This window comes from Hemitrygon akajei, chromosome 3 (genome assembly GCF_048418815.1).
Source record: "Hemitrygon akajei chromosome 3, sHemAka1.3, whole genome shotgun sequence".
Lineage (NCBI taxonomy): Eukaryota > Metazoa > Chordata > Chondrichthyes > Myliobatiformes > Dasyatidae > Hemitrygon > Hemitrygon akajei.
The window spans coordinates 40,112,152-40,125,900 of NC_133126.1; the positions used below are offsets into that span (position 1 = coordinate 40,112,152).

Consider the following 13,749-nt stretch of genomic DNA (forward strand, 5'->3'; position numbering starts at 1 on the left):
CACTGTTCCCCACATCAGCTACTTTCACACTTGGATTCAAAAGAATCCTAGATAGCCAACATCAAGAAAGTTGAGTAACGATCTCAGAAAAGTATTTCAGACATCTCTGATGTTTCAATGGATTCATAAACATTAGACTGAAGATATGTGAGGAACAGTGCACATTGGAAGAGCTGGGCACCATGAACAGCAACCATTGTATTTCCACACTTGTGCACTATGCACTTGTGCATAGTCCAGAAATTAATGTTAACTTCACAGTGCATTGGTAGCAAATGAGCATGGTTGTTCCTTTATTACAACCACAACAACATGTTATGAGTAATAAGGTCAGTGCAAATTGCACCTGCACTTCCTTTACAGATTTGCCCTCACATCAACTCCAACTAATTTGTTTCCGTTATGTTTCTTTAACTCAGTGTGAACAACACTACATGAGATCTGCTAGTATTTACACGAAATCATTCCAGGAAACCAAAACCTTCCAATTCGGCATTGAAACTGTTAACAGCCATTTTCTCTATATTGGCTTTTCCACAATTTACAGCACTGTTACACATGCACTATTAAACTTGTATTAATTTCTCAGTGTAGGCAGATTCTATTTTACCAAAATTAAATTTAGATCTATTAATGTCAAAAAGTTTTCTGTTCTTAATGGAGCTTAAGTGTCACTTTCTTTTTGCAATAATGCACAATACCATCGCCATGTACATGAGACAGTCAATAGATTTATTGCACAGTTGACAAACACAACATTTGATCTCCACTGTTTTAGAATTAATCTAATTTAGAGTCATGCAACAGCTCATGTATTTAATTTTATATTTACTATTTTTCTGAATACATTAAGAACATAGAAACCATTGAAATTATAAAATAATGAGAATTTAATAACTTAATTTATTTTCCTTGCCAACAAATTGCTCATAGAGGAACAAATTATTTCCAACTATAAATTAAATATTCAACATTTTAAATGAATATTTTCTGTATCTTTTCTTTAAAAACCGTAAAGCCAAAAATTGAGTGTTAAAATAATTCGTCATTGTCATGGCTATCCCTCGAGGTCAAGGATGATGGTCTTCATTCCATTTCCACAGAGCGAAGACACCTGTGCGTGTATTTGTTTAACGTGTACTTGATGTTGCACTCCAAGAAGCACACGATACTTCACAAATCAACCAACTGATTCCAGTGGCATGGAAACCACGACGATTGGAGCTGATGGATTTGTTGCAGCCTTCATCCACCTTCACAGCCGTTGAGTTCGAAGTAACTTTGTCCGCCTTTTCCACCATTGAGGTTTTGGTTGGATTGTTCTTCGTCAGGAACCTTACCCTCGATCTTTCCGCCATGGGTGACCCAACCAGGAGCATAGCTCCAGACGGCATCGCTCTTGGGATCTCAGGACCACACAAGCTTCTCCACCATGACAAGGTGACAATCCATGGAGAAGTAAAATAATTAAGATATTATATGAAAGAAAAGAGCGATCTCCAAAAGTTGTCAACCTCAACGAAGTGCCAAATGGATAACCAATGGGACATGCAATATCAGACCACTCATCATCTCTCCTAGCTAGTGGGGACAAGACCACAAAGTAACTTTCAACTCTGTCATCTCAGTTACAAAATGCTTCTTAACGTCAGACAGCTCCGTGTATTAAGGGAAATAACTTGGAGAGGAGGGAGGAAGGAAACATGCTTTTGCATGTCAATGGGTCAGATTTTAGATTAGCAAACCATTCATTACTGTTGAAAGCACAAATGACTAAAGATGCTGTAATCTGGAACAAAAACATAAAATGTTTGTTGAGCTATACCTGTCGAAGCAAAGGAATGGTTGACGCTTCAGGTCGAGACCCTGCTCAACTTAAAACATCAACCAAACCCTTGCCTACACAGACGCTGCCTGACTTGTTGAGTTCTTCAGGCATTTTTTTTTGCAGTCATTAATATTAATTGTTACCTCTGCTGAGACATAGATCATAGAACATTACAGCACAGGAACAGGTCCTTAGGCCTACAACGTTTTGTTGAACTAACTAGTAATCAAATACTAGTTTGCCCACACAGAGGCCATGTTCTTCCATTTCTTGGACATCCATGTGCCTATCTAAGAGCCTCTTGAACAACTGTATTGCATCGGCTTCTGATAGCACCCCAGGCAGCGCAGTCCAGGTACCCCCCACTCTCTTGCCTTGCACATCACCTTTGAACAGACCTGCCTGCTCACCTTAAATGCATTTCCTCAGTTATTAAACAGAATCAGAATCAGCTTTAATATCACTGGTATGTGTCATGACATTTGTTCTACTCCAGATGCTGCCTAACTAGAGTTTAATAAAGCAGCATCTAGAATTTATATTATAGAGCTGATATGTTCTAACGAGTACATTAAACCACTCACTGTGTGAAACACCAGAACTCTATAATTATTCTTCTATTTTATGCTTGTACGATAAAAGTGTTCACCATAATATAGGCCTGTGACCGTTTGGACCAATGGACTGGACAATAAGCTTGCTGTCTCAGCACTTATGAAGGAAACAGGTTATAAATAAAATCATAAAATAATGCTAAAGGATAACCTAATAAAAAACTATATTAAAGTGATCACAATCATGCTAGGATGCCAAAGATCCCTTCAGTGAGTGAGAAAGAACTTAAGTTAATATAACACTTTGCAGAACATCACGACGACAAAAAATTGGACATTGTTTTGGAACTAAACCTAGAGTTCAAAGTATATTTATTATCAAAGTACATACATGCCACCAAATACTACCCTGAGATTCATTTTCTTGCAGGTATTCACTGTAGAACAAAGAAATGCAATAGAATCAATGAGAAACTACAGAGAAAGAATGAGAAGCAAAATTAATGTGCAAAAGAAGACAAACTGTGCAAAAAGCAAATAATATTAATAATAATAATATTAATAGATAAATAATTCATAAATAAAACCTAGCAAAGATAACAGCCAGTCAGCAGGTAGTCAGATTTCTCAAAAAATGAGTTAAAAATGAGATAGAAAGTAACAGAGTTTTAACCATTCAGTTAAAGAATGAATGTTGAGTGGTACTTTATTTCACTTCAAAGTATGCTATGGGAATATGAAATATATACTGTTGAACCTTGAAAACTACAGGCAGCTCTTGCCCATTATTAAGATGTATTTTATATCCCTAAGCTATTTTTTGCTATTGAAAAATTGCCAAGTTTTAAATATAAATCTCCCTGGTGTAAATGTGGTTTGGATAGTTTGCTTTTGTAGGACCAGCATTTACGTTCTATAAATCGCTTTAATTTCTTTGTCTTATGACCATGCAAGATTTTTGAAGGCATGCATATATTGCAAGACAGGCCTTGAAATTCTACAGAAGTCACAATGAATCGGATCCGATGACTTTCTCATTGCCTCATCTTTAACCATGTCTCTTGCTATTTCAAAAGAAAATTGACTTGAATATGCTCCCATTTACTCAGTATTCTCTGCTGTAATTCATTCTGTGTTTAACACTATCATATGTCACATGTCATAATTCATGTCTTGGTTGTACTTCCATCTGCTTTGGTATATAATCAGCTTTGAAATTAACTGCTAAAAATGCAAATCAGCTTGATACTTTTCACTTCTACCAACATTTATACTTTATCTTCTGTCAAATATATCTTTGTTACAATTAGTAACCAAGAGCTCACTGTGATGAAGCACTTCTCATCGATCCTTGAGATTCAATGTAGAAACAGATGCAAGTAGTCCCACTGAGAATTATTGAAATTCTGCAAACAAACAATTTTAATACTTTATTCAATTTGATCATTGGAAGCAATTTATCTTGTGAAACTATGTATTTAATTTGAATTTTCTTTTTGCCCCTAACCACGTGTATCTGACAATGAAGCTCTAGCCCCTGACTACAGTAGTGAACCAAAGGACTAAATGACTGTTAATTCTGTGGTGTTGTTTAACAAAAGAGGTAACTAAATAAATACATTCCAGTTAAGCCTGAGTGGAATTCGTTCTAAGGGGCAATGTTATCCTTAATTTACAAAGGCAAAATTATTTAGAGGCCGTTGATGTAGATTTGCTAATGGAAGTTCTTACCTGAATTACCTGATTAAATTATTTGAGGAGAGAACAAGAACCATGGATAATGACAGAACAGCAAACGTTCAAAATGTTTTGACAGCCCACATTTCAGACTGGTCAAGAAAAAATAAAAAAAACAATGTGTCTGAGGAAGACACGGACAACCTGGTAGCATAGCCGTTAGCTTAATGCTTCACAAAGTATTCACAAAGTGATCAAAGTTCAATTCCTGCTGCAGTCCAGAAGGATTTTCATGCTCTCCCCATGACTGCATTGGTTTCCTCCGGGTATTCTGGTTTCTTCCCACATTCCAACGATGTACGAGTTAGGGCTAGTAAGTTGTGGGCATGTTTACAGTATTGGCACCAGAAGCACAGCGACACTTCCAGTCTATCCTCAGCTCGTCCTCAGAATGTGTTGTCGTTAATGCAAAGGACTATATGTGTTGATGTGCATGTGACAAATAAAGTAATCTCTAAGTATGGAAAATTTTATTCAAAATTGTCTTTGTGGTGGGGGGAAAATGTTGATAGGTATCTTTTGTTATTTGTAGTCATTGACAGTGAGGAAGAAAATTTTAGATTAAAAAGTAGCAAACAGAATTTCATTCTTTGAAGCATGAGGTAATGCATTTTGAATTCTGCAACAAGGTAAGGGAACATGCAATAACTGGGAGGATAATGAATAGTTTGGAGGACAGGAAGTCCATGGAGCAGTGCCCAAATTCCTTGATTATAGTTAAGTAAGCTAATAAAATAGTTAAAAGGTATGTGAGATACTTTCCTTTCTTAAACATATCAAGTAGGTAATGCCAGAGAAAGCAATAAATTGTGGTTCTGGAATAGGAAGGGAGGAAAAGTCTTATCCCCAATTAGAGGTAGAGTTGACTGACCTTAGCTGAAGAGTTAGGGATCTCATCCTTATGCTGAAAATGTATATACTCTTACAAAGGTAATGGAGATTGGTTACATGTGTACAACGGAGATACCTGTAAATATGAATATTAATAAGTGTAGGGAGTTGACTTCACTAGCCTGAAATTTAAATATTTTAGGAGATGTTTCATGACCAGGAGAACACGTTGCAGACTGTTAAATCCATGGGGATTGACAAAGTAATCTTTCATTCTTTTGATTATCAAGAATGTCTGAAATCATTCAAAACCATTGATTTCCCTACCTTTCAAAGAAGAGCTTCAAAGACTCACATCTGCAAAAGGTTGAATACTAAAGGCCAGAGCCTTAGTAATCAAAACAAAAGGAGGGAAGTTTAAAGGAGATGTCTGGGGCAAGAGTTTTAATCAGCAAGAATTAGGTACTTGGAATATTCAGCCTGAAATAGGAAGAGGAGACGACAGAGGTGTTCAAGAGGCTTTTAGCTAGACACATGACTATGCATGGAAGGGAATTATATGGATTGTTATGCTATCACGGGCAGTCAGAAAGGATTAGATTAAATTGGTATTACGCTCAGCACAGTCATTGAGGTCCAAAGGGCACGTTCAAGGCTCTATGTCGCCTTAGAGAGAAAAACAATCTGATTTTTGCATCAAACAGACACCTGCTGATATATGCAGCAAAGCTGCTTCCTGAAATAAAGCATTTCCACACAGGAATCAAGGCTCATGTCCACAGTAAGTTGCTTTTATCATTGCTTGGCTTTGCTATAATGGTTTACATATACATTAAGTTATGGCAAAATTAAGGCATTGAGCGTGCAATCAAAATACCAGTCAATGACCAGCACTGGTCCATCCACTGCTCGAGGGTGTGCAATACCACTTTTAATAATAGTCTATATCAGAGCTGACATAAAAAGCAACATACTCTGCACCTAGGGATGCCCCCAAATCTCACAAAGATATGTGCTTTATCATACATCAGACAAAAATGCTAACTTTCTTTGAATAAAAAGTGTCAGTGATACCTATTCTGGGACATTATCTATGAGGCTGAATATAGAGCACAGTGAAACCTCATTGATAACAACTTCCTGTTAGCCATTACCCTTTGTGTCCTGTCACTGAGCCAATTTTGGATCCAGTTTGCCACCCACTTACTTTTTTGATAACCCAGTCACGTGGAGCTCACTAAAATGTATGCTACATCAACTACACTGCCCTCATCAATCCTCTTGTCACCTGCTCAAAAGGTTCAACAACTCTGTATTGATTTTCTTTGATTAATCTCTGATGACTGAATGAATTTACACTGTCCCTCAGAAATGATTCCAAAAATTTGCCAACCATTGAAGATAAACTAATTGACCCATAATTATTCAACTTATCCCTTCTCTTTTTATTCAGAAGTCCAACCTCAGCAGCATTTGAGTCCCTCAAATTCTGGAAGGAATGGATAATTGGAAAATAATGGTTAGACAATGCAATTCCCACTTCTGATACTTTTAATCAGTATGTGATATCTTTCATCTGTGCTATGTTATATGTCCACTTACAAATATGATAAACCCCTTCATATTTTCTTTATTAGTATATTTCTCTCCAGCAATATTTGATATTCTTCCCCTTCGACTGGAAGGCAGCACTTCCCATTTATTTTTAGATATTTGCGAAGTTTGCTTTAACTTCTCCCATCACCTCTCCTCTGTGTGCTGATTACATTTTGTTTTCCTAAAATTCCCACACTTTCTAAAGTCCCTTTGCTCATTGTATACATAAATGATAGAAATACTTTGATAAATTTAATTTGATATGATAGAAAATTGGAGGGCTACGTGGAAGGGAAATGTTACGTTGATTAAAAGGTTGTCAAAAGATTGTGGGCTGAAGGGTCTGTACTGTGCTATAATATTCTATATTTTATATTCTGCATTTTTGGGCTTTTCTCTGATTTTATTTGTCAGTATTTTACTCAAGCTCTCTCTCTGCTGACCCTTGCAAGTTCATTCCTACTCTTCATATGTATGTTCTTCTGGGCTTTCTCCAAAATTAAGCTCTCAACTTCTCTCTTACTGTCTTTTTTTGCCGTATGTACATTTAGCTTTATACATTTTTTTCTTTGTGGATACACTTTTGCCTTGAAATTCTTGAATTTTTAAAAATGTTTCCCATTTCTCTTGAGTAATTTACCTTCAATTGCTCGTTTCCAGTCAACATTTCAATGTAATAACATTAGATTTTCCCAAGGTTAGAACAATTATATTTTTAGTTTACACTTTTCCATAAATATTGTAAGTCCAACTAAATTATGATTGCAACCACAAAAGCATTCTCCCTTTGGCACTCTTCCTATCTGCTCAGTCTCTTTTTCTAAAACTGCACACCTCGTTGGTCCTGCAATATATATGCCAAAAGAGCTCTCCTTAATGCAGTTTAGAAATTCTGTGCCTTCTGCCTTTTCACCAACTGCATATTCTAGATAATATTATAACATTTGAAATACCTCACAATATTATTTGCTACAAATGTGCTCTCTTTGCCATTGACTGCTTAGAGGTCCACAGAACATTGCAAATAGTGTGAAGGCAGAATAAGAATCAAATTTATTATCACTGATGTATGACATGTAGTTTGTTGTTTTGTGGTAACAGTATAGTGCAGAGACACAAAAATCTATAAAATACAGAAATAAGTAAATAGCTTCCAAGAAAAAGGAATAATGAGGCTGTGTTCATGCTCAGAAGAATGAGGGGGATCTCATGAAACCTATCAAATGTTGAAAGGCCTCAACAGAGTAGACATTGAGAGGGTGTTTCGTATGGTGGGAGAGTCAAAGATCAGAGCACACAGCCTCAGACACAGCAAAATTAGTGGCAGATGGAATATAGTGTCAGGAAGATGTTTGGTCAAAGGAGTAAAAGCATAGACAATTTTCTAAACAGGGAGAAAGTTCAAAAGTCTGAGGTGCCAAGGGACTTGGGAGTCCTCGTGCAGCATTCCCTAAAGGTTAACTTGCAGGTTGAGTCAATGGTGAGGAAGGCAAATGTAATGTTAACATTCCTTTTGAGAGGACTAGAAATATAAGGGCCAGAATGCAATGCTGAGTCTTTATAAGGCACTGGCCAGGCCTCACTTGGAGTATTGTGAACAGTTTTCACACGATAGAGGGTTATGGGTAACCCTAGGTAACTTTTAAAGTAAGTACATGTTCAGCACAGCATTGTGGGCCGAAGGGCCTGTATTGCACTGTAGGTTTTCTATGTTTTTGTATGATTCAAATTACGTGTTATCAAAGTATGTGTGCAGTATACAACCCTGAGATTCGTCTTCTTGCAGACAGCCATGAAACAAAGAAAACCATGGAAACCATTCAATGGAAAAACAACACCCCCCCACCTGTGCAAAAAACAAATCATGCACACAGCAACAAGAATGTCAAAACCTCCTCCCCCCATTTAAAAAAGGATGTACTGGCGTTGGAGAGTGTTCAGAGGCAGTTCATAAGAATGATTCCAGGAATGAAAGGCTTATCAATTGATGGCTCTTGGCCTGTACTCACTGGAATTTAGGAGAATGAGGGGGGATCTCATTGAATCCTGTTGACTGTTGAAAGGCCTAGATTAGGGGTCCATGTACCCCCTCAGTTTATGGTAGTAATCCATGGCCTAGTCTAGGTAGTGGATGTGGACAGGATGTGTCCAGTGGTCACAACCTCAAATAGATGGATGTCAACTTAGAATGGAGATGAGGTAGAATTTCTTTAGGCAGAGAGTAGTCAATATGTGGAATGTGTTACCACAGGCAGCTGTGGAGGCCAAGTCAGCAGGTATATTTAAGGCAGAGGTTGATAGATTCTTGATTGGTCAGAGCTTGAAGGGTTGTGGGGAGTAGGCAGGAGACTGGGTCTGAGAGGAAAATGGATCAGCAATGAAGAAATGGCGGAGGAGACTTATGGGCCAAGTGGACTAATTCTGCTCCTGTATCTTATGATGTTATGGTTTCATGGCTGTTCAGAAATCTGGCGGCAGAAGGGAAGAAGCAGTTCATAAATCATTAAGTATAAGTCTTCAGACTTCAGGCTCCAATACCTCCTCCAAGACAGCAGTAACAAAAAGAGCGCATGTCCCAGAAGTAATTCATTTTAGTTCCATCTGTGTGGCCTCACCTGATGATATTCATAATACATAACATTCTCTCCCTCCACGCAACTGTCAATGTTGCTATCCAGTCCTTTATGCGTCATCCCTTTAATTCTTTGAATATCCTTGTAACTGAGCTTGTAAGCTGACTTTCACACCCCACCTTAAGCAAGGATTCAGTATATGTTAAAATTTCATGCTTTTGTGATATTAATTATTTGAGTGATTAAAGCCTGTGGCCACCCTTCAGCAGCCGTCAATTGCAAACTGTGACAGTGCTCTTTATATCATATGCAGCATGCAGATAAATTCAGATGCACAAAGGTTCTGAGTCAGGGTCACCTTGACGTGGACAATGCTGCTCTTCTGTTCAGAGATTGGAGTTGTGGAAACAGTAGTTGGCAGGTTTATGTTACATGCTTTGAAACAGAGCCATCTCAAGCTTTTGTTGCTGAGGATGAGGAGAGAAATTATCTCTACAGACCGTAGGCAGATGGGTCATTTGAAGATCCATTGTGACCCTTGTCCTTTGGGCCAACACTATGTACATATCTATAAAGGTAACCATTATTCTGAATTAACTAGTGTGAGTGGTAACTAAATACTTAGCAACTGTATCAAGCACACAAATCCTTCACTTTTTTTCAGGCAAGCACACCTTTTGCAATTGTTAAACTGTAAAGCAAGGGATGAATGTGATTTAAGATAAATTCCCACCCTCAAGGTTATCGTTGAAAGGTGGCACCTCAAGAAGGTAACTTCTATCATTGAGGACTCTCTCCAGCCAGGACATGCCCTCTGCTCAGTATTATTGTGGGGGAGAAGGTACAGAAGCCTGAAGACTCACATTCACTGTTTTAGGAACAGCTTCGTCCTCTCTGTCATCAGATTTCTGAACAGTCCATGTACTTATGAACACAGCCTCTCTATTATTCTTCTGCAGTATTTATTTATTTCCTTTTTTAATATAACTTATAACAGGATGTGGAGGCCATGTCCTTGGGAATATTTAAAACAGATGTTGATAGGTTCTTGATTAGCAAGGGAGATAAAGATTAAGGGAAGAAGGCAGGAGAATGGGGTTGAAAAGGAACATAAATCAGCCATGATGGAATGAATGAGCAGACTTGATGGGCTAAATGGCCTAATTCTGCTCCAATGCATTATGTTCTTACAGCAATTCTCTCTACCTTGCACTGTACTGTTGCCATTAAACAACAAATTTTATGACATATGTATGTCAGTGATAGTAAACCTGATTCTGATTCTGAAATAACAGCAAATTGAAGCCATTCAGTCCTTCGAGCCTGTGCCATCTTTCACAAAGATCACCCTCAATCCACTTTCCTACAACTCGCAAGTTGTAATTGGTACAATAACCATTAAACGAAAAAGTGAAATCCTCAAACCATGAGGCAACACCATAAAATAATTTGATGGTGATGAAAATGGAATGGCTAACCGACAATCTTTGCAGTATTTTCAAACTCACTGGGGGTAGTTTAACGCCTTTTAACAGCGGGAAACTGCGCAGAATGAGAACTAACCTCCACATGTTGCACTTGCACCTGCTCCAAATCTTGCTGCCACTCCAGTGCTTTTGTTTTCAGAGTGAGATGACTCCCTATCTCAACAGTGAAACTCATAATGATATACAAACTGTGATCTTGCCATTTATATCAGATTATGTTGTAACATTAGAAGTCCAGAGTGGGGCAGTTAGAAGTTTGTCAGCAGCCTGGGCTTTTCACAATTGTGAATTGTAACTCAGCTATATCGGCTCATACGTATCTAGGGCAGGCCCTGTCCCCCGCCCAACCCTGTCTCACGTTTGCGTCGGTTGCTGTGCAATGCCACCTGATACGGCCTCAAACATCAATCATCAGCCAGCACACAATGTACGTTTTACAAATTACACTTTATAAATCTTACTTGGACCATGAAATTAATAAAGGTACAATACAAAAAGGAATGAATGGAAACAAAAAAGGCGCCAGACTTATCAAAGTTCAGTTTCTTCGTGCACACACAGTTGGGGCTCGGGACCTTCCTTCTTCTCCTGCGATCCGCTCCGACCCCACGACTCGTAGCTCGGGACCTTCCTTCTTCCCCTGCGATCCGCTCCGACCCCACGACTCGTAGCTCGGGACCTTCCTTCTTCCCCTGCGATCCGCTCTGACCCCACGACTCGTAGCTCGGGACCTTCCTTCTTCCCCTGCGATCTGCTCCAACCCCCCGACTCGTAGCTCGGGAAAACCCGCAGTGATCGACCAGAGCACTCCCAGCACGTCTGTCTTCCCGTCTATCTCCCCTCCAACTCCCCGCCAAAACCCCTGTTTCCTAGCCATGAGGCAGCATATCACCGCAAAAGAAGAATAACGTGGATACCCATTGGTTCATTCACTCTCTTAACAACAGGATAACCCAAACAAATGGCAGCGAGAGAGCCTTCTCAGCATTTAACATAACCAAGAAGCCATTTTGATTAACATACGCAGTAACATAAAGAAGAAACCCCTTACATAACATTTAACAGAAAACGTAATGGTTCAACAGAGTGAATGTCTGTGTTAAAACAGCACAGGCATAAATTAAATATGAGCACATTAATCATTTAGAGTCATAGAGTCATTGAGAGGTACAGCACAGAAACAGGCACTTCAGCCCATCAAGTCCATGCCTACTCATTTAAACTGCCTACTCCCATTGACCTGCACCGAGACCACAGTACTCCTTATCCCTACTATCCATGTATCTATCCAAACTTCTTTTAAACATTGAAATCGAGCTTGCATGCACTACTTGTGCTGTCAGCTCATTCCACACTCTCATGCCCCTCTGAGTGAAGAAGTTTCCCCTCATGTTCCCCTTAAACTTCTCACCTTTCACCCTTAACCCATGACCTCTAGTTGTAGTCCCACCCAACCTCAGTGGAAAAAGCCTGCTTGCATTTATCTATACCCCTTGTAATTTTGTATAACTCTATCAAATCTCCTCTCAATTGTCTATGGTCTAATTATTAATAATGCATCTAGAAACAGAGATCTAAACAAATGAAAACAATTGAGATGTATTAAAAAATAAACAAATACTTCAAAGGATGCTTTATTAATGACAAAAATGGGACTGGTTTACTCACCTGATTTTCAAATTATTATTATGCGTGTGATGGATCTCTTAAAAGTATGTCTGCTGTCCTTTCTTGTGGCTAAAGAAATGGAACTTACTGAGGGAAAAATAACTGCAGCCTAGAAAATAGATTTAGTTGTAACTTCTTTATATCTAATTTGCAAGTGATAAGCATTTTGCCCCTAACGTTCTTCACAGCAGGAAATTAGACTAGGCACATCTGGCAAGGATTCATCTGAGTATAGCTGTCATTTCCCTTCATGCTTAGTGCACACCATGGTATCATGACGTGCTTGGCACATACTCTGCATTCTCCCACAAAGTGGATCAAACAGCTCTGACTTATCAACTGCTAAACAAGAACTAATTCACACAGCAATGGAGAAATGCATGTGACTTAAAAACTAGATGACTAATCTTACACTCAGCTTATCTTCACGTTCTATGTTTCTGCATGTGAGCGGCTCTGAGAAAGTTTGCAGCATCAGATCCAAAAGTTCCAACAAATGGCCCCGGAGACCCCGTTGTCTGTAGTAACCTCCCCAAATCCCGATACATGGTGAGTTCAACTCCCCCATAACCCTGACCCTCGCACCCTGATTTCTCTCAGCTCCATGGCAGCACTGCTGCCCCAATGCATTGCCTTGGAGAGGCTACGCTAACTGAGCGGACCCTGCTGGCAGCAGTCAATCACCTGGGTGCTGTGAGCACTGCAACTAGCTGCTATCTGTAAACACACAGGGTGCAATTCAATGCTTCAGAATGGGGGAAAACCACAGTCATAATCCTTTAGGGTGAGGATGTCCCAAATTCACTACTTTTTTATGTGCTTTTGGGAAAAATGTAAATGCAAATGCTTTTGGGGAAAATAAATCATAAAGACCAAATTCATACTGACTAGATAACACCTGTGTGCCATATTGTTCACTATTTTCCACTGCAGTGCAGTGTTTACATCACGAATGAAGCTGCTTGGGGCTCAACTCAAACTTCAGGACTTCAGTAATCTTTGTAATTTGAAACGAACTAGCAGCAGCTCCCATGTTCAAAGTTAATTTATTATAAAAATACATACAGGTCACCATATACAATGCTGAGATTCATTTTCTTGTGGGCACTCACAGTAAATACAAAGAAACACAATAGAATCAATGAAAACCTGCACACAGCAAAGATGGACAAACAACCGAAGTTGCACAAAAGACAACAAATTGTGCAAATACAAAAAATAAAATAAACAAAATAATAAATAAACAAGCGAGTAATATTGAACAACACACACAAAATGCTGGAGGAACTCAGCAGGTCAGGCAGCATCTATGGAAAAGAGTAAAAAGATGACATTTTTGGGCCAAGACCCTTCATCAGGACTGGAGAAAAAAGTCGGGAAGGCAGAGCAAGAAAGTGGGGGAGGGAAGGAAGAAATACAATAGTAAGTGATGGGTGAAATCAGGAGAGGGAGAGGGATGAAGTAAAGAGCTGGGA

At 38.9% G+C, this 13,749-nt stretch overlaps 1 pseudogene; it reads left to right on the forward strand.

Annotated features, from left to right (window-relative positions):
- The window catches only part of LOC140724530 (uncharacterized), a 76,813-nt pseudogene that overhangs the window by 30,599 nt on the left and 32,465 nt on the right, over window positions 1–13,749 (forward strand).